This window comes from Pleurodeles waltl, chromosome 2_2 (assembly GCF_031143425.1).
Source record: "Pleurodeles waltl isolate 20211129_DDA chromosome 2_2, aPleWal1.hap1.20221129, whole genome shotgun sequence".
Taxonomy (NCBI): Eukaryota; Metazoa; Chordata; class Amphibia; order Caudata; family Salamandridae; genus Pleurodeles; species Pleurodeles waltl.
In genome coordinates this window covers 14,319,387-14,346,759 of record NC_090439.1, presented here as the reverse complement: position 1 = coordinate 14,346,759, position 27,373 = coordinate 14,319,387, and positions in this window count along the sequence as shown.

The following is a 27,373-nucleotide window of genomic DNA, read 5'->3' as shown; positions in this document are numbered from 1 at the left end:
GTTTGGCCTGTGACCTGTTGATGAAGCATCACATGTTGCTGTCCCATCGTAGCTAAAGGCAACTGCATTTGCTGTCTAGGTACCACAGGAATCTGCAGTTGCACCTGCTGCATCTGTGCTGGTTGCATACGTGGCATTTGCATTTGTTGCTTAGGCTGGAGACTCTGCATCTGGACCATATTGTTCTGGAAGTTCGGATTTGGACCCCACATTCTTGGACCCCTCACATTTTGAAATGTACAGACATCATTGCTTTGTTGAACAACACCATCCTGCACCATAATTGGGCACTCCCGCTTCCAGTGTCCCACGCCCCCGCACGCATGGCATGACAACATCTTTTTCATCCCTTGCATATCATTTTGAACCATAACAGTATTCAAATCTGGACCACGGTTCACAAAACCTCCCCAACCTCTGCCTCTTGGTTGCGCCTGAAACATTCAGTTTCCTTGAGGTTGCTGTTGTACCATCTGCTGTACTCCATTTCCCTGCATCCCTGCCTGAGATGCCTTAATTTGCATCACCATCACCTTCTCTTCCAGCTTTCTCTGTTTCAATTCGATCTCAGCGCTACAGTATTTCACATACTGCAACACTTCATCAATCGGCTTTGCTTGCCAACAGATCAAATGATTCTTAATCATCTGACTAATCTCCAGCCTCAGTCCTTCAACGAACCTGAACACAAGGTGATTCATATCTTTCGGTTCTATGACCACTATAGTGTTTGAACGTCTTTAACAACCTCTCACAGTAAGCTTGTATCGAGTCTTTGCCTTTTTGTGCCGTTCGATCAATTTTCTGCCAGTCAATATTCTGCGGTGACACCTTCTGCTTCAAGTACTCAATCACCCTTAAAATAGTACCTCATCACCTCAGGGGACGGAGCCCCGGTAACCTTATCCCTTGCCGGCTCTCAGCCAATCCACTCTCCTTTTGCATTCAAGCAACAAATCAGCTGGGACTATCATCTCAAACAATGTGTTAAATTCTTCCCAAAGACATTTCGCAAGCTTCACAAACCTGTCCGTCTGCTGATACCATTCTATCGGCTTTTCCCTCAACCTGGGATAATTATTTGTGAATGACAGAATATTACCTCTAGAATACGGTGCATGAACTAGAACCCCTCCAGCTGTCTCCCTCATCAGTAACATCTTTATTGTCCCCGTGTCTGGGGTAGCTTTCGTCTGCTGCGGTTCGAGGCAGTCACTTTTCCTTTTATCTCTCTTCTTTGCCCATCTGCCTTCCCACTTCTCTAATGCTCCCCAAACCTGAGCACTCTGTAGTATCTCTTTGAGGTGTGCCTTCATTCCAGTAGATCTCATATGATCAAAATCTTTAGGTTCGAAGTCTAACCTCTGACTCCTCTTCAGATGCTTATCATTGTCTAAGTCTATACCGTATTTGTCGGCCACATTCGCTAACCTCTGATGCACCTTACTCACTTCTTTGGTTATTTTCAGGCACAGAAACTTCAATTCCGCTTCAGTGTATGATTCTAATCTGTTCACTCCCATAGTCCCTTCAACTAGCTCAGCTGCTTCCACTACCAACCTTATAAAATTCAGGTATTCCTCTCTCTCTCACCGCTCTGTTGTCACAGGAGTAGTCTGTGGAGTGTTAAGCTTGTCTACCCACTCAGTCAACTGTTGCGCTATTAAGCCTTGCAACGAGATATTTCCAGCCTGCATCGCTGGTGTCTGTGACGTATTTGCACTCACTACCTGTGGAGTTAGTATACCCAAACCTGCTTGTCTCATTTTCTCAAAAGGAACCCCAATCGGACTAAAGTCCAACAAGGATCTAGATCCCTCGACTGTCTGTTCTCCCTGTGTCATCCCTTGGGAACTTCCTGTGAACCCTCCTCTTATCGCATCCTGAGTCATTACTCCTTGATCGCATACAGTAGGTTTTGCCTGCGCATATAGCAGTACTGGCGGACCAACGGTAATCGGCAATGATATAGCGTCTGGTACCTGTCCGTTTCCCAATCCCGGTGGAGCATTAACTCCCATAGCTTGATTCATTACAGGTGCTGTAGCTGACTGCGGTCCTGCGACGAAGTGTAATTCGGGACCACCTGTTGCTGTGGCTGGGGCAGCAATTGTGGAGTTGGCTCAATCTGCACTAATTTTGATCTTGTGTATACCGGATCAGGCGGCACCATCAAACTCATAGTCGTCTCTAATATTGGGACATCAGGATAGAGCCTCTGAATTAGTGGTGGCTGCAACTGTATCTGTGTCTCTGGTGCGGTGGATACACTAGCACCATTCTGTATCGGAGCTGATGTGAAAACATTATTTGCCTGTGCTGTATTCGTTGTTCCCTGATTTTGTGTTGGATTTACAGGACCTGCACTAGTACTCGGTCTATTGTCATTTATGGCATATGGTGGCGGTCGATCATGTAACAACTGATTGAGAAACTCATCATCATCAGAATCGTCTGCATCTACCCAAGACTTTTGAGTCTCCTTCTGTTTGCTAGAGCCCTTGTCTGTTTTACAAGTTGCCTTTCTCCCTTGTTTTTCGGCTTCTTGAGTTATTGCCGGAAACATTCTAACTCCTTCTATTAATTCTCTTCTCCACATCCTGGTGTCACTATCCCATCTAGCCTCTGCTGGAGTCTTCTCTGCTTTCCTCATTCTCCTCTCAAATTTCTGCTGCTGTTTCTGAATTGCCGCCAGTTCCCAAATTGCTAACGCCTCAAACTGAGCTGGTCTCGGAGGAGGCTTCTGTTCATTTAACACCCTCTGCAAATTTTCCAGAATCCTTATATTGAACATTCTGTGCTCCGGAAACGCCAAACATTCTTCCTTTTCTGTCATTTTGCACCATTGCTTTAGCCAAAGACATGGCGCGACTCCCTTCTCCTCCATTACGGCATAAGCCGGAGTATCCTCAGACGGTGAAGGCTCCCCCACACTCAGTGTAATATATGTATCTCCCCTCAAAGCACTCTTTAAAGCCTTGAAAAACGTAATTTTTGCGTCTTTTATTTTGTTTAGAATCTAATCAGAAAGTGACTTTAGTTCCCAGAACACTCTTCGCCTACCTTCTCAACCAATCACCTCTCACGGACGGCTGCCAATCCGTGCGCGACCCCTCTCTGCAACTGACCTATCCCAGCGCGGCTCCAATGACGTCACACTCACACACACTGCGGCTGACAAAGTCTTGCGGCTTGTCTTCCTCACTCTCTATTCACACAAAACTAATGTAATATATTGTGAGCACTTTAACAACAAAACCCAAATTTGCCAGTTTACTACAGGAAGGGTAACACAATCGCTTTAGAACTTTACAGAGATTTCACTTGAAGCCTCGCCCGCTATGCTCTCCTTCTCAGATCCCGCACTCGCAAGCAGAATTCGACCCGCAAATTCTACTCTCGACTTGTCAATGGTTCGTTCTAGTGCACTTTAGAACTTGCCAAATCTCCATCAAAGGTTTCACCCACACACTTTGACTAAAACTCGACTCGTCAACCATGCCCGATTGACCTATTAAACCGAACAAATTACAACATAAACCAAGTGTCTCATACACTTATCAATTTACTCCGGAGTCTTAGACCACGACGGGTCCGTACATCACCAACAACCACGTGGATTTTTTTTTAGCACAAAGCGCCACACTCACATGAAGTTCGCTGACTTCCCTACTCTCATACTGCGGAGTACGCCCACACCTACTAAAACATTACCTGTCCTAAATTCTCACAAACCTCACAATTCACCTGTGATATGCATAAGCTGGGCAAGCGTAAATTCTACTTCACTCATACTATCATTAGAATTCCGAAAACATACCCAACTCACTTCGGCAAGCTCCGAGATTACGGGAAAGTCATTTGGGGACTTAGGGGCACATCATACCTCCAATTTGCATTATTTCAAAAAAACAATTCCAAAACAATGGTCCCTCGTCCTAGTGCCCCCAAAGGGCTTAAACCGTCCTCTGCTACCAGAACTGATAACGCGTCCCAATCTAGATAATTTATTCAATCTGGGACTCGTTTTAGGCCGATGAATCTTTTGACCCTGATTGAAGACACCTTAGGATGAGATAACTAACCAACATGTCAATCAATAGATCAATAACCTTATCGATATTCTCAATAGCAAATCATTGACATTAATCAATGACATTACTGTAATAAGAATCGGAAACCACCATGACCTTTCAGTCATGAATAACCACACCAGATTTAGCAAATTTTATGATGTTTATTCCCTATTGATTACACTCTACTAGTAAGTTTATTAGTCTCAAAACCAGAAAACACATCAACACAGTAAGAAAATGGCAACTCAAATAAGATTTCATCAAAGCAAAGATCATAAACATTAGAACATAGCACAACATCAACATGGGTTAACTTTAGCAGAGTATCATTAGCGCATTGTTCAACAGAGCATAGATTCAGTCATTTGTCTATTTGCGTCCGTTTAGTGAATTCCTTAACTAACCTCGAATTAGCATTGCCATGTTGGGGTTCATGCAAAACAATTTAGCAACACAAATTTAGAAAACCTCGATCTATGGTCTATATCAAAAGAAGCAGTTGGTACCTAGAAAGGAAAGGCAAACAGACAATTACAATTTCATCATCATATAGTTACGATTCGTGATGGGTCAGCATACAGAGTCAGTCTTCGTCCTCAGCACAGCAGTTGATTCGCCATCAAACACCCAGGAAACACAGCAAAGTTCAGCAAGACCGGGCAAAAGGGAATACCTCCCTCAAAAGGAGGAGAAGTATAGAATGGGTAAAGCAAGGGTGAGGATGGTTTGAAGAGTCAAACAGCAAAGTCTTGAAGCAGAGTGACAGAGTGGCTGGGTAATAGCAAAAGGCACACAATGGCTTGTAATGGGTAGTAATGGCTCGGAATATGGGCCATTTCTCCTCGTGCCCAAGAATTTTATATCAAACTTGTTGTACAGTCCCCTAATTTCCAATTGGGCAAGTTTTGGCGCACCAGTATCTCCATCCAATGGATTACTTGTTGCTTCATTAAGATTGTCACCCCATAACAGTTCTCACGTAGTTTATTGACTCATGTGATTGACGTCTCCAACGGGTAGAATGTCAGGTACAAACTTTTAGTTTCTCAGGCTCAGTCAGTAGTTCCATTGTCTATACCAGTTCAGGCGACCTTGTACCTGTTGCAAGTTTACACTGTTGCATTCGGCAAGAATGTCTCCTTGAGCAAGTCGAGTCTCATGAGAAAGAATCTACTACGGTTACACTCATCTTCTAGCTTCTGGAAAAGTACGACTACATGTCCTTCAGCAAGTCAGCACATTGCATGTCAGAAAAACACCTTTAATATGAAATCGGGCAGCTAGACCCCGACTCCTGCTAACTAAGGCCTAGTGAATTAATTAGCAAAACCTTAACATATAACTCTTAAAACTAGTACAAAATCATACATTAGTACATTAAAATGTCATTATTAGTCAGTTTCATTTATCATCGTATACATTGGTGGCCACTCCCCGTGGGCACATTTCGAATACACGTTTAGTAAAACACATTAATACATTTTCTATGCGGCAATATTATGCATTAATTGGTAAACATTTCATGTTAATTTTGACTATAAAACTACACTCCAACACCTCGGTCGCAATTGGGCTACTCGAAGGCTACCTACCTTTTCTCAGTGTTTGTAGAGTGTGTTTTGATTTTATTAATGGGCCTTATCACTTGTTTCGTAAAGGATGTATTAAATGTCGTTTATGCAGTTTCCAGTCCCATTATGCCCAGTTCTAGACACCAATGAATGGGCCTCTATTGTACTGTTTATCACTCCTTGCTCAGCGATATCCATATCCGCCTTATGTCACCTCTGGGCTATGGCCAAAGTCCTTCACCAATAGAACAGGTTGCCTTACCTGCAAACAATAATAACTAGTGGATGTAACTGAGTATTCTTGTCTTGAATGTAAGTGCTCACTTGGGGCCGGAGTTTTTTTTCTTATGGACACCCGTACACTCTGCCTTTCATGTGTCAGTGAGACTGAGGCAGTATTGTATACCTAAACGTACAGCCGTGATCAGTGATGCCTCATGGAAAAATGTTCCACTGAGTTATGTATGTATTAAGGGTCTTTGACTCGGGAAGTAGTCTATGCTGAGAGTGGTCTCATGTGAGCATGATGTAAAGATTTATTTGTTGTTAATCGGATGGAGACATCTCTAAATGTCTGACAGATCACGGTCATCTAGAGGGTAAGACAGTATTGCGTTGTCATTTATGTTGTGCACGTCCAGGTGACCTGTTCTGCCCAAGAGACGGTCAGCGGCCAGATTGCAATCATATCCCAATAGTGCAGAATTGTTTCTGAATTGTAATAATAATAACTGTGATAGGGAGCATAGAGTAGGTGTTTTTGAATGACTGGCAGTGTACATTGATCCTACTCTTGCCTAGAGTGTTTTTAACAAAAGCAGTCCACACAGGTAAGTTCTTTTTTTTTGTTATTGTACCCCTGCACCGCCCCACCACTTTTCCCTGATACCAGCGACTACTGCTAATTGGCATTTTTAATGTACCTATAAGTCCCTGATATATGGTGCATGGTGTACCCAGGGCCTGTAAGATAAATGCCACTAGTGGACATAAGCACCTACTCAACAACCCAGTACAATAACAGTCTAAGCATGCCTTCTGGCCTACTTTAATAGCCTGACTGAAGCAGTTTTTAATCTACAGCTCAAACATGTTCTCTCAGTTCAGGGCAATTTCCTTTGAGCCATCCACACCTGCAATTTTGAACTGAAAATCTGGCTCGTCCCTGGATTCTTGTCTTCCTGCAATTTTAGTTTTAGTGGTTGGGGTGATTAACCAAGTGGTTATCACAGTATTTAACCTCTTGCTGTTATCCAGCACTGTGCCTGCCATGTGGAAGCTGGCTAAGGTGGTTCCTTTTCTCTTTGTTGCCAGCCTTCACCAAAATGTGTGAAAGATGGTCAATATCCAACTATTCCTATATCTTAGCTGAGCAATGTGTTGCATCCCGATCCATCTAAGGTTTCAGCTCCACCACAGCAAGGAGAGCGTGCTTCTAGAAATATCTGACCATATTAAGATGTCTCTGGATGAAGGCAAAAAGTGTGGTGCAGATTTTACTTGATCTGGCAGCAGCATTTGATACTGTCCCATATGTGATTCTATTACAACAACTCACCAATGTGGGTGCTCAGGGAACAATGTTGGACTGAGTAAAATTGTTCCTAAGTCTAGAGAGTAGTCAGTCTGGATGGCACCTTTTATTTCGGCTGTTAAAGCTCCTCCATCTTCATTGCTAAAAAAAACCTGGGAGTTAACTATGATAATCTTCTCTGTTGGCAGCCACAGATTTTGGCAGTGGTTGGCACCTGTTTCGGGTTGCTCCGGTTCATCAAGAAATTCCTGAATTTATTACCTACCCAGTGTAAGAAGACGACCTCTCAGCTGGACTTCACAAATACTCTCTATTTGTGAGCACCCTAAGTTTAGTTATGTTGGCTCTAGATTCTACAAAATGCTGCTGCCCACTTTGTCTTGAGCCTCCCTCACCAAACTTTAATGCCATCTTTTTGAAGATCTCTCCACTGGCTGTCCATCAAGAAATGGGTGCTTTTTAAATCACTATCCTTAGTTCATTGGGCACTATACCAAGCAAGTCCTGGCTATCTTGCAGGTAGGTTTTCTTCCTACCGTCCTGCCAGATCTTTGTGATTGGCATTGGCTGCCTTGATGTTAGTGCCTCGAATTAAACATGTGAGGATAGGAAGAAAGTTGTTCTCCTCCTTAGATGCCAAGGCCTGGAACCACCTTCCCTTGCAACTTTGCTGTCTTCTTTGGAGGGAGTTTATGTCACAAAATTGAACCCTTGGCTCATTGCCTCTGTCTTGTAGGGAACTTTCTCGTTCATGTCTTTGTAGTTGGAATGTACTATTAGTCTTTAGAGCCAGGACACTCAGTTGAGAAGCCATGCGCTATATCAATCCCATACGTTGATCATTTATTCATGTCAAAAGAATCCCTGTTTACAGCTCTAAACCTTCCTTTTAAACATTAATAATGCACCTTAGGTATGCTTCAGAGCCCATAAGGCAGGGTGTATGGTATTTAAAAGTAGGAAATATATAAAAATGTAATGCTACATACATTTCTACAGTGACTAGGACCTAAAAGCTATTTTCCCTGTTACAAGGCTGGCTGTTCCATATAGAAGCACTGTGATGCAATAATAAAATGTAATAATGCTTTCTTTGGCTAGGAAACCCCTAGAGATTTAATTCTTCGACTTTTTTCAATATTTATTAAAAGTCCAATTCACTGGTGAGGGCAAATTGTCAATAAATACTATAGAAAAAGTTATTTTTCTAAAGTTGTATTTTTCCTACCTAAGGCTTCTGGAGGCTATTCTACATTAGCTTTCAATTGCATGCCTCTGAGTGTTCAAGACCTCAACGAAGTGTGAAAACCGCTCTCAGTGCAGGGACAAAGACCTAGGTTTGTGGCGGTATTTCTGCTCCTTTGGCAGGGTGTCCATCTGGGAAGTGCTGAGTAACTTAAATAACTTCAAAGGGGTCTCCCTTGTCACAGATTGATGTTACATGACACCCTCATTGGCCCCATCTTGGTTTCCCCAGGCTTCAATCCCAGTGGGGAGGGAGCTACCAACAGTACTGGTTTGAAGTGACCACAGAGAACGGGTTGCTCATTTCCATGGCCACTCTTCTGACATTAATACATAAGCTCTGCAGAAGGGGAGAGTGGTTTCACCATCTTGGATTTTGGCAGAAAGGGACATTGTGGGATTGCTTACAGGAGGACACACTGGAAACTCTGCAAACAAGGGTGGGGTAACCACTGGAAACGTTTACCACATTGATTAGGAAAGAGCTATGAACCACCCCTATCCACAAGCTGGTGCCAGGCATAAATGTATACTCTCCTCAAAACACTACTAGACCTGAAGTAGATCAGAAGAGAACTGAAACTGCTGCATAAGACCTGAAAAGAGTCCTAAAAGACTGGACATGCTCTCTCTAGTACCCAGGGTAAAGAAGTTGTCTCCAAGGGTCATATGGCTGGCCTCCTGTTCAAGCTACAGCTGAAAGAGGCATTTCCTGTAACTGCCCAGCTGGCCAGGTCCATCTAGAACTGCCTTGACCACGGCTGGTGGCTTCTACTGGAGTAAGAATTGACACTTTAAGTGCTTTTCTTGAGGTCTTAGGGCCCTTGGCTGTGTCAAAGTGGACTCTTAACATTCTGAGATTCCTGGGACTTTTTTGGCTTCAAACACCTCCAGAGGACTGGGACAAACTTGCCAAGCCGATCTGAACAAGGTGAATTGCAGCTGTGCTCTAGATTCAGGTTTCCCCTATATTTATAGCTTTTCCAGTGGAGCAAGTCTGATTCAGTGGGACCTTGTGAAGAAGGTATCCAGCCTCATGCACATCTTTACTGTTATAGCTTACAGCCTTGCCTCGCTAGAGGGATCTGAGCTTCAAAATGCAATTAAGTGAGAACAAAGAAACCTTGCCCAGGAGAAGGTGCCTTAGGTATCTGGCCACAGTGTATCCTTCATTGGGTGCAAAATTCATATTTCTCATACCCTGAGCTTTACTGTGAAAAATTAACTGCTTCACAAGACTTCATTCAACAGCTATCCTACCTCATGGTACGCTCTTTGGCTGCAGCCTGGTGCCTGCTGCCTGCTGCCTGGCCTTGCTGACAATTCTTAACTTCCAAACTTTGAGACTAAGTCCAAAGATAAAACATCTGACTAGGTCTAACCTGGTTTCTGTATGCCACCTGGGCTCCATTGCTTTCAACTTTAAATCATGCCCTGGTCCAAGTCTAAAATCATGCCCAGGTCCCAGACTATGAACCAGATTGAGTATGGATGGTGCTTAGTGCCTTTTGGCACCATTTTTAATAATTTAAAAAATTCACATTTTCGGTTTCCCTTACAGGACTTTTGATGTTTTGGTGTCATGTTATTTATTCAAATTAACTTTTTTTCTAAACTGGCTTGGGATTTTTCTAATGTTGTGTTTGACTTTGCTACTGTTTTGGCACTCCCTAAATACTCAACACATATGCATCTAAGTTATGCCTGCCTGTTATGTGCCACGGCCACCTGAGCGTTGAGCTTAGATTAATTTAGCAACTTTAGTGCTTCACCTGACAAGGAGTGTGTTTGTTCCTTAGGGTGGGTAGTCACCCCACCCCATAACTAGCAACCAAATTTCATACCCCAGTCTCTTTTGAGTTTCAATGATTCTGTAAAGGACACATGACTTTCCTGTACAAATACAATGTCAGTATGTTTTCAGTATGTTTTACGCGTAGGAAATTAAGGATTGATTTCAATGTATGAAATGGGATGGACCATTCACAATCACTGAAGTAATGCAGAGGTCTTTTTGTCAAGGTGTATATTTTTTATTATGACGATTTACACCTGTATAAATGTAGACATATGAGGGGTCTCAGTCTGGACCAGCTACTAGTTGTCTACAGGTATTTCACAGATGACAATGGGACAGACTGTTCAATAGTGCAGTAGTTCCACATGACAATGCCTGCTCTCCATGACATGTGATTAGATGGTAGGGTCTTTAAATAACACCAGTAGCAAGTGCATGGATACCTGCCCGGTTGACAAGCCATGTGATACAAATACAAACTGATTAATTGATTGACAGCTGTGAGCACAGTGGGAGAAGCCCTTTGTCCCAATCCCAGTAAGTGACTAGTTTGAGGACAGGAGTTATGTGAGGAGCAGGAAGAGGGCTGGAAAGGGTTAGACTGTATAGTTGAACTTCAGTTAGATGCTGATCCGGCTCTGTGCACTATTTCAAGATCTGGGGTCTTATTCATCTTTTTTGAAGTTCCGAGGGGTGAGAAGACACACAATTAAAATTTCCCAGTACAAATAACTGGCCACACATTGAATCTCAGAAACCAAAAAAATTCAAAAGGCTTTATTACAGACTCAAAATCAGGCTTACATAAATGAGTCTCAAAACCATACTATAGATATATAAGATCACGAAAGAAAAATTAAAGCATCACCCTCCATTAAACTTAATCAACATGCGCAGAACCAATACTTCAATAACGATATTGCAGAAAATAAGAACAAGCATTTGATGCATTAAATCCAAATACGAGTTTTCCTGCCTAACCATTAATTCTAGATTCCTAGCTAATTTAAAATCTATGACATTCAGAGAAAAAGGTCAGCACAACAGAACTTCTGTAGAAGTTTCTGTCAAGAGAGGTGCGAGTAGCATGAAACCACTCAGGAAAACTGTGAGGTCTCTACCTCAGAGATGTCCACTCTGAACAAGGGGCAAGGGTAATCTGATCCTACAACTAGATAAACCACACTTAAATCTTAATCCTTCCAGAAGCTGACATCACAACAAAAATGTTACGCTGGAAAACAAAGTTAAAAATCACACTTTCAAATTGGTGTTTTCGTTTCAAAACTCTCCCAACTGACCTTCGCACTCAAGTATTTCCAAGGAAAGTTACAGCTATCAATTCAGGATCTTCTTTCTGTCCTTGGTAACACATCTCTAAGTTCTCCTGTCTTCTTTGTATAATAGCCTCCTTATTATTTTAAGACACGTACAATTGCACCTACAGCTTAGAAAGATATGCAATAACAGAAGCTTTCACGTTAAAGGTTAAACATGCAAAAAGAACTCAGACCTTGACTCTGGCCACGCTAAAATAAATATGAATACACTTTAGTTCAAATGGTTCCCCACACGTTTCTCCTAAATATAAAACCATTTTTAAAATACTGTAACCTAACATACTTGCAACAATACCTAATAAATGTGGTTTACATGAAAAGTTATATTCATACATGCACTTTAATTATATGCGCTTCAGTGCACCACGTTATATGAAAAGCCACTTGTTTATATAGGAAAATAACCACTCCTTTATTTCACGTGAGATATAATGGCACAGCCAAGTTATGCTCTCTCAACCCTCCCTATGATAACGTATTAAGTCATTATAAAGCCACTTCATTCTTGAATGAGGCTCTCTAGAAGTTTGTTGTCTATAACATCTTTTGTATGGACTCCTGCAAACCTTTCATATCATCGTAATAACTTACACTGACTGTCTTCCAACTCAGTCTCTGCTCTCTTTCCCTTTTTGCCTCTCTGAAACCTCATTCACTAGAACATTTTGTATCCAACCAACAGAACTATTGCCACTATTGAAATAATGAACAATGGCTACTGCTAATAAAACCTACAACTCCACTTCTCAGATTCCCAAACCATCTGATTATAGCAGAAAATGCATCTCCAATAGCTTCCTAATTACCTGTCCGTTCCAACTCCTTCAAAGCCATTGTCAACCCTTAAATATTCTGGATAGACTTCTACAAATCCTTACTTTTATCCGGGATAAAAGTACAGCATTGAACAGCATCTGACAGACTCCTCCTTCATTTGTGAATAACATGTCTACTGCAAGACTATTTTGCAAAACCATAGATCTGATTGCTATCATTTCTGATTTTACAAGGAAAAAGCTCCTGCTGTACCAGTAGCTAATTTGTCCACTATAGTGGACATCCTTCTCATCCTCAAATCATTCAAAACCACTTCCACAGATGGAATCAAAGCACCAAAAATATCACCCACTATCTCTCCAGTACTAGCACCTCACCTGGGTCTAAAAACTTTGGTACAGACAGGATCAATAAAATGTTCTACATGACAAATCTTGAAAACAACTACACCACAATAGCATACACCATACCACCCCTTTGTCAATTGGAAATAAACATGCTCTCCACAAACAAAATAAACTCCAGGAATAGCAGCATCCTCTCTCAGTCTAGATACAACTTGTAATTTTCATGAACTTCAAAGGTATGTTCACATTTACTCCTTCCCATGAACACATTGTTTGTATCAGATCTCGCCATCCAAATGCACAGCCTTCCCTTACGTTTCCAATCTAAGGCTAAAGCAGCTAAATTTCCAGATAACTGATGTTCGATATCTTCTTTAGTCCATTTATTCTGACTTTGAAAATTGTCATCCAATCTTGAATTAACTTCTAATTCCCTTCTTCGGTCCTCAACCAAATTTAGGGATTTCTTCTCAACTTTTGAAACCATACATTTAAATTGTGTCTATGTGCACACACAGTGACTAACGTTGAAGTAAGTTAAAAACATTCTGACAATTATTGTTATCTCTGAAGGGACTTGATTTCTGTTCATGTGATCTAGTATAGGACCCTCTGAAAGAATAAAATCATAATTTGAATAATAATATTGATAATGTCCTGTTACATAAACTAAATTCAGCAAAAGACGGCATGAAATCTCATAAGTCACAGGAATATGATGATAGGTGAAACCTTTTGACATAGAGGCAGGTAACTGCGTACACACGTAACAGTCCCTGGCGTTCATTCCATTGACATACTCATAGCAACTTAAAATATACATTTGCTGTATAATCTCTTCTAGATTCATCTAAGTATAACACTTTCTCACCTAAAATATAAGGATTATTATCTTTAGGACTAGGAGTTTGCGGGGTAACACTAGGTGATATATTTTCTTTTCTACAGACAGTATAGGAGGAAATGCTCTTACTAGCAGTACTACTAATATCACAAGGCATATAGGGCCAGATGTAGCAAATTCCGAATTTGCGATTCGTAAATTGCGAGTTAGTGCATCTCGCAATTTCTGAATCGCAAATTTGGATGCAGAATGGTGTCTCAGACACCGTCTGCGAATCGCAATGGGGTCGCAAAGACCCACCTCATTAAGATTAACCAACAGGGTTCCAGACATGTTTTGCTGATATGTATCTGCACCAAGACTCAATCACCAGGACTAAGGTCATGGCACTGTTCCTTGTGTGGAGGGACTGTGGCTCCTCCAACCTGATGGGACACAGAATGCACCACATCAGCTAGTCCTTTGCAATAATCTGGGGCCATGTCATCTGTAATATTCACAAGTGAATTCACAGGAATTGCAATCAGTCTCATCAACCTCTCTTTTATGATCTTGTGGGGGGACAAACCAGTCTTTAAATCAGGTACACTCTGAAGACTCATCAGCACAAGAGACAGAGCATCAGGCCATTTTCAAAGATGTCAAAGCACACACCTTCGCCAATCTGGATTTCAGCCTGCCATTCACCTGTTCCACTAGACCCAAAGCCTCAGGTCTATAGCTGCAGTGCAATCTCTGCTCTACTTGTAATGCTGCACACAACAACGTCAGGACCTCATTGTTGAAATTATTTCCTCGATCGAATTCCAAAGAAGTTAAGAAGCCAAATCTGGGAATGAATTCTGTTAACAATAGTTTAACTACAGTAAAACTATAATTTTGTCTAATTGGATAAACCTCAACCCAACTTGAAAAGACACACACAGCAACTAAAACTTAGCTCAACCAATTGCACACATGCATTTCAATGAAGTCCTCCTGTATCCTGTTAAAAGGTCCTCTTCACCTTCCTTTATGACTGCCATTCTCTTCCCAACTTTGTTCTGTTGACACACAATGCACCTATGACACAATGCTTCATCCATCAATCTGAATCTAGGATTGAACCAAGTCTGTTTGAACAACCTCATCGTAGCATCAGTAACGATGTAAGCTTGACCATGTAAATACCTAGCCATAGGGGTAACAGACTATTTGACAACACTGGTCGTCTATCCACTGAAACCAAAATGTCATCTTCACAACCTTCTCTAACCTAACTCTGTTGTTTCTCCTCAGACACTTCCTCCTGAAGCCTCTTCACTTCATCCCAAGTATCAACCGTTGTCAACAAGAGGTTGACGTTAGTCTCATCCATTCACTCATTTGTGAATTCACCATTGAATGGACAAACTTTGTGTGCGCAGTATTTAGCAACCTCATCTCTGTCCCTATTGCCCAAAGTAAATGATAATCTCCAGAATGACGTGCAGGGAACTTGACCACTGTGACTTGTTAAAGCAATTGTAGCTCACCAAGAAGGTTTCCCCAGATGATGTTGTAAACCCCCTCTAGGACCACAGTTGTCTGAAGTAGTGAACAACACCAAAGCTGCATTGGCTATTGTTAAAGATTGTCACCTTCATTTGATCAGAAAGACAACATGCTTTTTGAAGAGCAATCCATTCGACCATTTAGGCAGAGAATCTTCCTTGAAAATGGAAGCTTCAACAACCCTACAAAGAGTACAAACAGCATAAGCTGCTCCAATCCTTCCTCCATTGTCTCTCAAACATGAACCATCAACATATAGAAGAAATTCAGGTAACTGTTCATCTCATATATCTGGTCTCGTCTTGGTGCAAAGCTCATTAAGGGCAAAACAATCATGGTCCACTTCACAATCTTCTTCGCTCCGCTGACCTAATATTGGCAACAGAGTAGCAGGATTCAAAATCCCTAAAGCCAGGGCATGACAGAGATGTTCTGTCAGCTCCAGAAATGCAACAAGGCAATTGTTATCCAATGGTACCAGATCAGACACATCGTTGTGTGTCAGCCTTTGCAAAGGCTTGGCCACCAGGGAAAAGTTGAGCATCTACTGTTTACAGTAGCCCACCATTCCCGAAATAGCATGATTTTTCTCTGTCTAGTTGGCAAACTCATTTTTAGTATGGCTAAAATCCTCTCTTGTGGCACTTTTCTCACTCCTTTTTCAATATGGTGTCTAAAATATTGGGCAAATATTTTATTTTGCCTGGGAAAACTTTATGTCCATTCTCAGCCAGGTGGTTCAGTAACACAATGGTGTCCTGTTGACAGGCTTCCTGAGTTTTCGAAGCCACCATTAGGTTGTCGATATACTGGATAAGGATTGAACTACAAGGCATAACCAGAGATTCTATACTTTTTTTTCAGAGTCTGATTAAAAATAGATGGAGACTGAGTATACCATTGTGGGACTTGGCACCATGCCAAAACCCTATTTTCGAGCCAAAATGCAAAAAAGAACTGACTGTCCTCATGCAACGGTATTGAAAAGAAGACTTGGCACAAATCAGTATCAGTAAACCACTCAGCCTCACATGGAATCTGAAACAATATTACAGTTGGAATCTGTACCTCAGGGCAACAAAATGTTTTGCATTTTCCTAAGCTCCTGTACAATTCTGTATTTGCCACTTGGTTCCTGAAGACCTATAATGGGAGTTTTACAAGGACTCCCCATTATTTCCTTCAGAATTCCCTGCTGTATTAGGGACTCGATCACAGGAGTTATTCCAGCAACCATTTCGGGGGTCAAATTGTACTGTGGTAATCTTTGAAATTCAGGATTGGGTTTAACATTAATTCAGACAGGTTCTACACCTCGGATCAGTCCAATGTCTTTTCCTGAAAAATTCCATACTTCATGTTTGACAGTCTCTCTCAAAACTGGAGGCAAATCGTCAACGGTTAACAAAGTCAACAAAACACAACATGGACATTTCTTGATAAGTTAAAGAAGGCATCTTCATCTTGGGCTTGAATCTCTATTCTAGCTGGAGCACAAAAGATAACATAATCCAATTTTCATAGCAAATCTCTTCCCAAGAGATTCACTGGACTGCAATCACATATTATAAACTTTTGCTTAACCTCAAAAGATCCTAGTTTCACTGTGACTGGGGCGGTTTCTTGAGCTGCATTTGTCTATGCTCCTCACCAACAGCTTGGACTCTGTTTCCAGAGGGGGGTACATTTGGAACTTCTACTGTTCTTAGAATAGAACGGGTAGCACCAGTGTCGACCAAGAATGACATGGGATAGCCATCCACTTCGCTATCTACAAATGGTCGACTCTGGTCTACCTCCAAAGCCGCTCCAAGTACACAGCCTTCCTCCCCTTTCAGGCACTGTCTGACTGACTGATCTAAGCCATTTTGCTCATTTGGATCAAACAGGGGGAACTGTTGGAAACGATTATTACCCTGCGTCAAACTCTCATTCTTTCGCAAATCTTGATTTATATTCTGATGCAACCCAACAGCATTCTGCTGTGGCATCATATGTTGGGGAATTGGCATCATTGGGACTTGTGGCACATTAAAAGTTTGACTCCTGAGTCTTTGTACCCCCTGCATCTGATTAGGATTATCATTCTGAGGAGGCACAAATGCTGCATTTTAGAAATGATTAGCTGGATTTTAACAACAGTCCTGCTTCCAATGTCCCTGCTCATTGTAAATGTGACAGAAAGTTGATCTCTTTAGACTTTTTGCATCCATTCCTGTACCAGGGTCTATGGGAACTCCTCCACCTCTACCTTGCATTGGATTTTGTGGTTGCTGATATACACCCTGCATCATCCCTACACTTTTTACAGCTGATGGCATTTGGCTAGTTCATCTGAGCAAGCATCAGCTTTTCCTTCATTTTCTTCTGTTTCATCTCAATTTTGTCAAGACAGTACTTAGCGTACCACAGAATCTTGTCAATTGACCTGTTCTGCCAGCAAATCAAGACCCTGATTTATATTTTTGGGTGCAAAACTGTATTAACACAGTTTTGCACCAAAACGTTTAGCACCGGCTTGCACAATTTCTGTGCTCCAGCCGGGCACCGTATTCATGGAATGGTGCAAGCCGGTGCAAATGGTCGGCTACTGTAAAAATAAAAATGACATTAGACAGGTGGTGCTGGCGGCATGGAAGAAGGGGGTTTTGCACCAAAAATTGTCATTGGGCAGGTTAGAGTAAAATAAATGACTCTAACATGCTCAGAGTCATTTTCTGATGCAAAACCAATCATACCACATGACTCCTGTCTTAAAAAAGAGTCATTCCCACTACCCAATGGCCAGCACAGGGGACCAAAGTCCCCTGGGCATGGCCATTCCACCCTGTGCCATGTATGGGGGCCCATTTCAGGGCCCCCTATGGCACCTTAAAATAAAATACTTACCTATACTTACCTGGGATGGGATCCCCCATCCTCCGCTGGTGTGGGTGGGGATGTCCCTGGGTCCTGGGGAGGGCTCCAGTGGGCTTATTCCAAGGTGTTCCACCATAGAAATAGGCTGACAGGTACCCTAACGCCTGCCCTGACCCAGGCATTTTTTGACCCCTCTTCCCTCCCTTGCACTATTTTTGCACAGTAGTATAAATATGGCCTTAAGGCCATAGAGTCATTTTTTGCACGGGAACGCCTACCTTGCATCTCATTAGGGCAAGGTAGGTTTACATGTCCAAAAAATGACTGTAACTCCATAAATTTGGTGCTAGACAGATCTAGCTCCAAAGTATAAATATAGAGTTAGTTTTGCACCGAATTAGAGTAAACAAAATGACGCTAATTCGGTGCAAACAGAGTATAAATATGCCCCCAAATGTTGCTGTATCATCCTGTTGATTTCTGGTCTAAATTCTGTCACAAACCTCAACACAAAATATCCCAGAACCTTAGCTTCTAACGTCTTCATACCACTGTACTTTTGAATGCCTTTAAAAACCTCTCATAATAGGTATGAATTAACTCTTTCAGTTCTTGAATTGTTTTGTCAGTTTTAACCAAATCAACACCCTGAGGAGGCGCCTTCCCTTTCAGAAATGTCATGACCTGCTGATATTTCTTCATCACTATTCGGGAAGGACCCTTAGTTATTGTATTCCTTTTTGGCTCAGTCTCTGGCCACCGAACAGCTACCTTACATTGTGTCCACAAATCATTCAGAACAACAATGTCAAACAACATATTCAAATCAATCCACAACACTTGTAACGTTTTTACAAGCCTTGCAACCTGTCGATACAACTGTAATGGCTTCTCTTGTAATTTTAGGAAATCATTGGTAAATTCAGCAAGATCACTTCTACTCCGTGGAACATGAACATAACCTCCACCAGGTACTTCCCACAACGGAAAGGTTGTAAGACCTCCCTCTGCTCCACTTAGTTCTTTTATCTGCATTTACAATCCTGGGGTTATCATATCTGCAAAGTCTTTTTCACACTCAATAGCTCCTCTGCGGCACCTTAGTTTTATTTAGGTCTACATATTTCTGAGCCAATTCTGCCAATTTGTCATAAACTTGGCACGCTTGCTAAGTGATGTCCCTACACCTATATGCAAGCTCATCATCCTGATAAGTCTCTAATTGCTTAAGGCCAAGATTTCCAATAATCATTGCATCGAGTTCTATTGTCAGCTTTGCCACATCCATTGTTCTTTCCTTTGGTGTTGATGGAATTGTTCCATGACTTGTCTCTGTACTCATACTCTCTCTAGATCCAGTACCTGTGTTAAAAAATTGTACCCAGTCATCTATCTCCTGTGTACTAATGGATCAAGTCACCACAGGAATCCTAGGTATGGAATCAGTTCCTTGAGCACTATATCCCAAATTTAAAGATGATTCACATGCAGTAGTGTTACGAATGGGTACTTTCGGAAAAGTACCTATTGACGTTCATCCTGACATTTTCAAAGTTATATCTGCACTTGCTACACAATGACTGCTAGTATGTTTTGGAAGTAAAGGGACACACCCCCTAATATCTGGATCATTTTGAACTCAACTCTGTCCCCCAACATTATTGAGTACAGCCAGATTGTAAGTGTTTTTGCCAAAACCCTCTAACTTATCCATGGACCAATTGTAACTGGCACTGTAAATGCATTGACAGTACTCATGGTGGGATCAACTTGGACACACTCTCTCAAACCTTCCCTTCTAGCTTCATTAGGTTCATTCACTGGAACAGCTCCTACAAGACTCTTTGGCTTGGGCAGTAGGAAACGTAATCATGCCATTGCCACCAGTGCCATCATTCTCACTCTCACTCCTGATGTCATTATCCGGGAGTGAAAATTCAGACAGTAACACATCCAAAAGACGATCTCCACTACTATTTATACTCATATCATCAGGTTCTTTTTTTGTTTCTTCTCCTTTCGTTTTCTTATCATTTTCTTATCCCTTCCTCCCTCGACCACATATGTGGTCAAAGTTAGGTACCACCTAACTCTTTCTATTATGTCTGTTCTCCACCATTTCTGTTCAGCATCCCATCTAGCATCTGAATAAGTATGTATCTCTTTTTTCGCCCTACCTTGGTATTTCTCTTTTTCTCTCTCAAGGGTGGCATGTTCCCAAGCATTATGTGCTTCATATTGTGCATGTCTAGGAGGTGGCTTCATTTCGTACAGCACTCTCATCAAGTTTTCACTAATCCTCAAATTGAATGTGCCATATTGTGAGAATCTCAATGGACCTTCCTTCTCTGTGATACTGTTCAATTTGACCAAGCCAAACAAATTGTCTTAAGCCCTTCATTAATCACCATATAATGATGTGGGATATATTCAGAAGGAGCCACTTCACCCTCTCTACTAGGGATATGAATGTCACCTCTAAACAAGTCTCACATAATTTTAAACCATTTTATTTTTCAACAATTCACAAAGCTTCACTTCAGTTCAAAACAATGCTGTATCCACAATCCCTCGCTCCGAAGCAACTACCAATCATAGTGCGGTCCCTTATGGCGTCTTCAACCAATAGTAACACAGCACCACACAAACCGACTAATATCAGCGCTTTTCAATGTGACGTAGACTTTGCGCCTCACAACAGTTCCAACTTCTTTACAATCTGCACACACATTCGCTCTGCAGTGTCACACACATATAATCTTCACTCTACAATAACCTTTATCTGCTACACTAAAGAATGAATAGTTTGAAACACACAAGAGAACTTCCAAACTAAACCTCAATATGTAGGGGTATCATAAAGATCAGTACAGCTTCCCTCTGCTCATTAAGATCAACTATACCGACCACCTCACATTCACACAAAATAAATCCCTATCTTAACTGTGCCATTGATGATGTTTCACAGTGAAAACAACCTCTTAGCAGACAATTCAATATGGTGTCTTTCGCACCTGTTAATACTATTCTGGGATATTAGGCCCAATAAAGTCTTCAACTTCTTTATAAATCATCACACGCACACAACATGCAAAAACATCTCCGCAAGACACCACCTAAATTCACTCAGTCACTGGAAACTAAATATGAACTGCTGCAATCCACAACCCTTTTAGTACTCACATCTCCCGCAACCATTACGACTCTCTTCCAGCCTCTGCAGTTTCGCTGATCCTCTGGTTCTGGGTATGGGCATCTAAAGTTGGACACTGAGGACTATCTACTCTAGAATATGGTTCCAGTCCTCCTCATTTAGGAAAGAGAACCATCCATATCTGCTACCATCTGATCCAGCTCTGGGCACTATTTCTACATCGGAAGTCTAATTAATCTTTTTCTAAGTTCTGAGGGGTGAGGAGACACACAAATAAAATTTCCCAATACAAATTACAGCGTAACCTACTTAGAGTAAAAGAACGATGCTATGGTGGCGCTAGGGTGGCACTAGGGCCTCTTAAATCAGGCCGAAAGGGTTTTATTACAGAATCAAAGGGAGAGGTACATAAATGAGTCTCAAAACCATAGCATAAATATGTAAGATCACCAAAACAATTAAAGCGTTGCACTACATTGAATTTAATCAACATGTGCAGAGCCAGTATTTAACTTGCAATAATTAAGACAATGTCAAAAAGCATCTGATGCATTAAATCCAAATCCACGTTTTCCAGCTTAACCATTTATTCTACATTCCTAGCTATTCCTAGCTATTCTTATATCTATGAAATTCAAGAAAAAGGTCAGCACAACAGAGCTTCTGTAGACGTTTCTGTCAAGAGAGGTATGAGCACCATTAAGCCACTGAGGAGAAATGTTAGGTCTGTAACTCAGACAGGTCCGCTTTGATCAAGGGGCTTTATTCAACTGTAGATATTTTTTTCCTATGATGATGTAAATATATAGATTGAGAGTTTTTGTGCCTTGGTGTAAACAGTGAAAGCAATATACTTGAGATCATGTAGATTATTTGTTTACAACCCTGTGGAGACAATGCCCATACTTTGGATATGATGTGTATATGGATTACAAGAGATGTGTACCTTATTTCTGTTCACACTAGCTTTTGTATGTTTGTTGGAATGAAATTTCTCCATTATGGGATAATGATGAATTTAACAAAGCTATTGTTGCTTGTTACAAAGGATGATCAAGGATACAAACTGTATTTATAATTTATGACAGGGGTGTTGCAAGCTTCATTGGTACTGTACTTTACTCTTAAAATAGAATATACTAGTTAGTGACCCACCTTCCACATTGTGATGTAATGGTTGGGTAATAGTAGTAGATGATATTAACGGTGACTGTTGATTGAGATGCATGAGGATGTGTAAAATCTATTAATATTATATGAGTAGAATCGGTATAGCCATTCTTTTCAAAGAAATTGTACACAGATTATTTTAAATATGTGTTTACTGTATATATGTATAGATTTTTCGGTAGCCCTGAAGAAGGTCCTAGAGAATGAAATAAGATGGCTTTGGCTACAAGTGAAAATCATGTTTGGAAACGTATTTGTTAATAAAGGATGACTCATTAAATTAGACTGTGGATCTTTGTGACATATTTGAAGACCATAATCTACGTGATTTTCCACTTGAACATGATGTGTTCCTCCTCTGTTATGTTTGAACCATGTAAGCCATATTGCTAACTTCTTGAGATAAGAACAACTATAAATTGAGTGCTGGGTCGTACTTGGATGCCCATTGGATTCAGTAGTTGTGCCATTCGTGTAACTATTGTCAACATTTTCTGGTATGATTACTATAATTACTGCTGTATAGATTTGCACCAAAGGAGCAATGTGACATAACCCAAGTTTCCTTTCCTCTCACCCAGGAACCTACACAACAGGGGTACAATATATGTGAAAAGAGTATGGGAACATATGGCCAGTTGTACTATTTTGAATCAGGGTTTGCGACTGGAAAAAAGAGAATTCCTATGTATTAATCCTATTTTAGAAGTCATAAAATTGTATAAACCCCTAAAATGGGATTGAGACTGGATACCAAATTGTTATTTGGAAGGGATGTTTAATAGCAGTGCTGACTCTGAGAGTTTAGTAAAGTTTACATTGTGATGAATATTTATTATGTGATCCAGCTTGGGCTTGCCAGGTTCTTAGTCTACACTTCTTAATTGTACTCATCGGTGCATACTTGGGGTGATTAATATTCAAGAAGCCATGCAGACAGAGACTCCTCCTGTCACCAAGGATAAGATAGTGGTAGTAGTAGTAAGTAATATCAGTGAATTAGCATTTCCTTCTCTCTACCTTTCTTCATGTAGCTTATGCAGGCCCTCTCAATCTGAATCTCACGGTGATGTGTAGTGTGAGATCATCATAGTATGTATGCATTTATGCATTGGAAAGAAATTGAGGCTGATTCGCCACATCAAAGGTGGTTGAGAAGCAAAGATCATTAGTTGCAATATGAATGCATTGTTAGTGGCACATAGTTGTAAATGTGGGGCCATATTTACAAGGTCCTTTGCACTGGAGGAGCGACACATTTAGTGACTAAAACTCCTCTTGAGATGTTTATTTTTTAGGATGTTTATTTTTTTAGGAATCACAAAAACTATAATCTCAGCAACATGGGCACCATTGCGCCATGGTGCCTGCGTTGGTGCATGGCAGCCTATTGTGTGCCAGTGCAGGGAACTAGGACAGGAATGGGCCATATCTTGTAGAAACTGTGCATTCCTGCCCTTTTCTTTAGAGGCAGGGCAGCGCAGCAAGAAGGCTTTTGGCACTGACCTGCATCAAAAGTTTGTAAATACAGCTTTAGCAAAGTTGGAGTAGGGCATAGATGTAGGAATTAGGAAAATGAATATGTCAATTCGACTTGAGTCAATCGATACTAGGCAAACTGATTTGGAAAAGTACAATGTTTCTGTGTTTGCCTCTGCCTGTCAAAATACTTTTTGGGAGATTAACTGTACTACCAATGATTTTTTCTAACTTCTTTATTTCTTACCTCAGCACCCAAAAGGAAGAAGGGGGTAACGAGGCAGGTGCAGGAGGAGATGAGGGTACCAGTGCCACTACCAGGGCGAATGCTGGGAGGTCTGCTGGCCCCAGTAAGTCTTCCTTATTATTATTATTAGTTCCTTAATTTCTACCTCTCCTCATTTTGAATCATTTTTCTTTTTTTTTACTGTGCCTTTCTACCTTTTTTGTACTTATTGTCGTTCTAAGATTTGTGATATTCTTGTTGTTGTCCCTGCATTCATCTATTTTTCATGTTTCTGTACCTGACTTCTCCAGCCTGTACTAGCTTTCTTCTGCTTTGTTGCTAAGCTTAGCATTCTCTACTCCCCTTATATATCTTGCGGACTGGTACTTTAATACTAAGAAGACAGATTTTTAGGACAGGTACACTACTGACAATATTGGATGCCCAAGTCAGCTTTTCTATGCAGTTTTTTGAGGGTTTTCTTTACCTTGCTCATGCCCATTGTATTTGCCAACCAAGACCTCATCATAGGTTCTCCTGGATTGAACAACGTATTCCACCCCTTTCTCATGCTTCAGTGACTTAGCTCTGCCCCTCCATTACGAAACGTTTGTGGTTGATTTTTCTACCTGTCTTTTCTAACAACTGACAAAATTCCTAAAGTGTATGACTGAAGGCGATAGAACTGTAGTGATCTATTGTGGTTCTATTTTGTTGGAATCCAAAATGTGTAACTTTTTTCCAGCCGCATCAACCACCAGTGCAGGGGCCAGCAGTAGCACCAGTGTGCTGGATGTGGCAGTGAATGGAGTCGAAGAACCAGAAGCAGCAGGGATGGGCGCTAGTAAGTCATATTGCTCTTGCTCATTGGCATTTACTATATAATCACTGCAAGCGTGTTGATTGTGAAGCCCCTGGTTTAGCAGCTACAGCGGGGTTGAGTTCTTAATGGCCTTGAGAGAGCGTAGCTTCTATAATCAATATTAACATGAATATGAGCCACGTTGGGAGAGCTGGCGGTCCATTTAGCAGGATGCAGATGGATTTCATTGCAATGCCTGTGTGTGGAGGACTGAGATATGTGTTGGTGATTGTGTGTGTTTTCAGTCACTGGATTGAAGCTTACCCTACATGTAGGAATGACAGTCTCATAGTAGCAAAGCTGCTGCTTAGGGAGTTAATACCACGTTTCGGATTCCCGATCTCTTTAGAATCAGATAGGGGCAGACACTTCGACAATGAGGTGATTAAGCTCTTGTGTGCTGCATTGAACATTGAGCAGAAGCTGCATTGTAGCTATCGCCCTGAAGCATCAGGATTAGTGGAACAGATGATTGGTACCTTGAAATAGAGAATGGCAAAAATGTGTGCAGCTACCAATTTGAAATGGCCAGATGCATTGCCCTTAGTGAGGATGTCAATGAGAAACACCCCTGACAAGAAAACAGGACTATCTCCTCATGAGATTCTGATGGGTCGAGCTACGCGATTGCCCGCAGTGCCTGCAAATGCTCTTGTGAATATCACAGATGTTGGACTACTGCAAGGGTCTGGCTGATGTGGTCCGCTCTTTTTCTCACCAGGTGGAGGCCACCACATTGCCACCGATCAGTGATCCAGCTCACACCCTGAAAGTTGGTGATTGTTTGGTTGTCAAGAAACACGTGAGGAAGTCGTGTTTGGAGCCACGCTGGAAGGGGCCATATCAAGTAATACTGAAAACAACCACTGCTGTGAAATGTGCAGGTCTTCCAAATTGGATACATGCCAGTCACACGAAGAGGGAGACATGTCCGACTGATGAGGAACTTGAAGTATCCAAAACAACAGCTGCAGAAAAGGAAGTCTCAGGACCGGAGAGTATTCAAAGGGGAACTGAGACTGAAGGAAAGCCCACTGAGGACGGCTTAGTCACTCAAAGTGAGTTCCAGAGGGGTGACAGTGTGCCTATTTCAGCTGAGGTAACAGGGGAACCGAAGCAAAGAGAGGTTCTCCCAGAAGCAGATGGATAAGGGTTTGAAGTTGAACCCGTAACAGACCCTGAAGGCAAAGGGGAAGAAGCAGAGGGAGGTCAAAGTGCACTGACTCCTCCTGAGCCACTTGCAGGTCCATCAAGAGAAAACACCATAGTACAAGAGGAGGGCACTGTTCAACGTTCTAAAAGGCCAAGCAGGAAGAAAACACATAAAGGAGATAACTGTCCGAAGCAACAAGCAGCAGGAGAGAAAGTGGTCCCTTGTGATACAATAGAGGAAGAATTTGACACAACCAGAAAAGAGGATCTCAGTGAAGAAGAGTTGCAGAGTGAACGCAAACTGAAAAGAAAAAGAGTCGCAAACAGAAGGTACGCAGGTCCTGAATGGGCATATGCAACGTCTGCTGAATGGCAACAAGAATTCTTGGAGTTCTGTTTTGATCGAGAGGTTCCAGGTCAATACTACGGCACCTGAATTCAACCTTAGAAAGAGACTGTGTTAAAATATTGAAATTAAAATTGAAAGCTGAAAAGCTGAGAAAAGAGACTGATTAATTACCGGATGTAACACTGATAACCTGAATCGACTTTGAAAAAACGATTATGACAAGCTGCTAACCTGATTTGACAAAGGGGTCTTGAAGTGATTGAAACGCTGTAAATACTCGCAGAGAGACTTTTTGCACAAAAAAAAAGAAAAAAAAAAAGAGCTTTATATCGTCCTCAAGTTGATTGTTTGTTTCATATTATTCTGCTATTTGATTCTTTACAGATCATGAGTTACACGAAAGGTAATAGTAAGAAGGGTAGGATGTGTGGTTGGTTGAGTGCCATTCTAGGTATTGTATGTGCAATAATAATTATATGTGTGATTGTGGGAATGCCCTGGATGGATAAGAAAGTAACTAACAATGCTTCAAATCCTGAAATTGCTACATTAACACCATGGGAGAAGTTTGAGCAGGATGCAAAATACTTGCATGAGGGAACTAACCCAAAAGGGGAACTATCTACTAATGTCTTCTATCGCTTGCTGAATGAGTATGTTGACACAATGGATGCAAAGAATTGTTATGTGTGCACAAAGATTCCTTCATCAGTACAAGAAGGAGTTACTTATCATAGTCTGCCACTTACGTACGGGATAAGCTGTAGTTTGCTGTTAACAAGATTCTGTGATCAAGAACATGTGCAATACTTCTATCCTGACTTAGATGTAGTGTTTTCCTTTGTGCCCGTGATTCAGTTTCTAAATAAATTAGCTAAAGAACACAGCATCAAATTAGTTAGGGGTTTCTTTGAGCCGACACTGACATTTGGAACAGCTTATGCGCACCGCAATATTCTAACCTGCTTACTAATGCCTGTAGGGAAGAGATTCTTAGATCACACTGATGATAGACGAATGGCATTAAAGGAAAGGCTAGAAAAGGGATTAGAAAAAC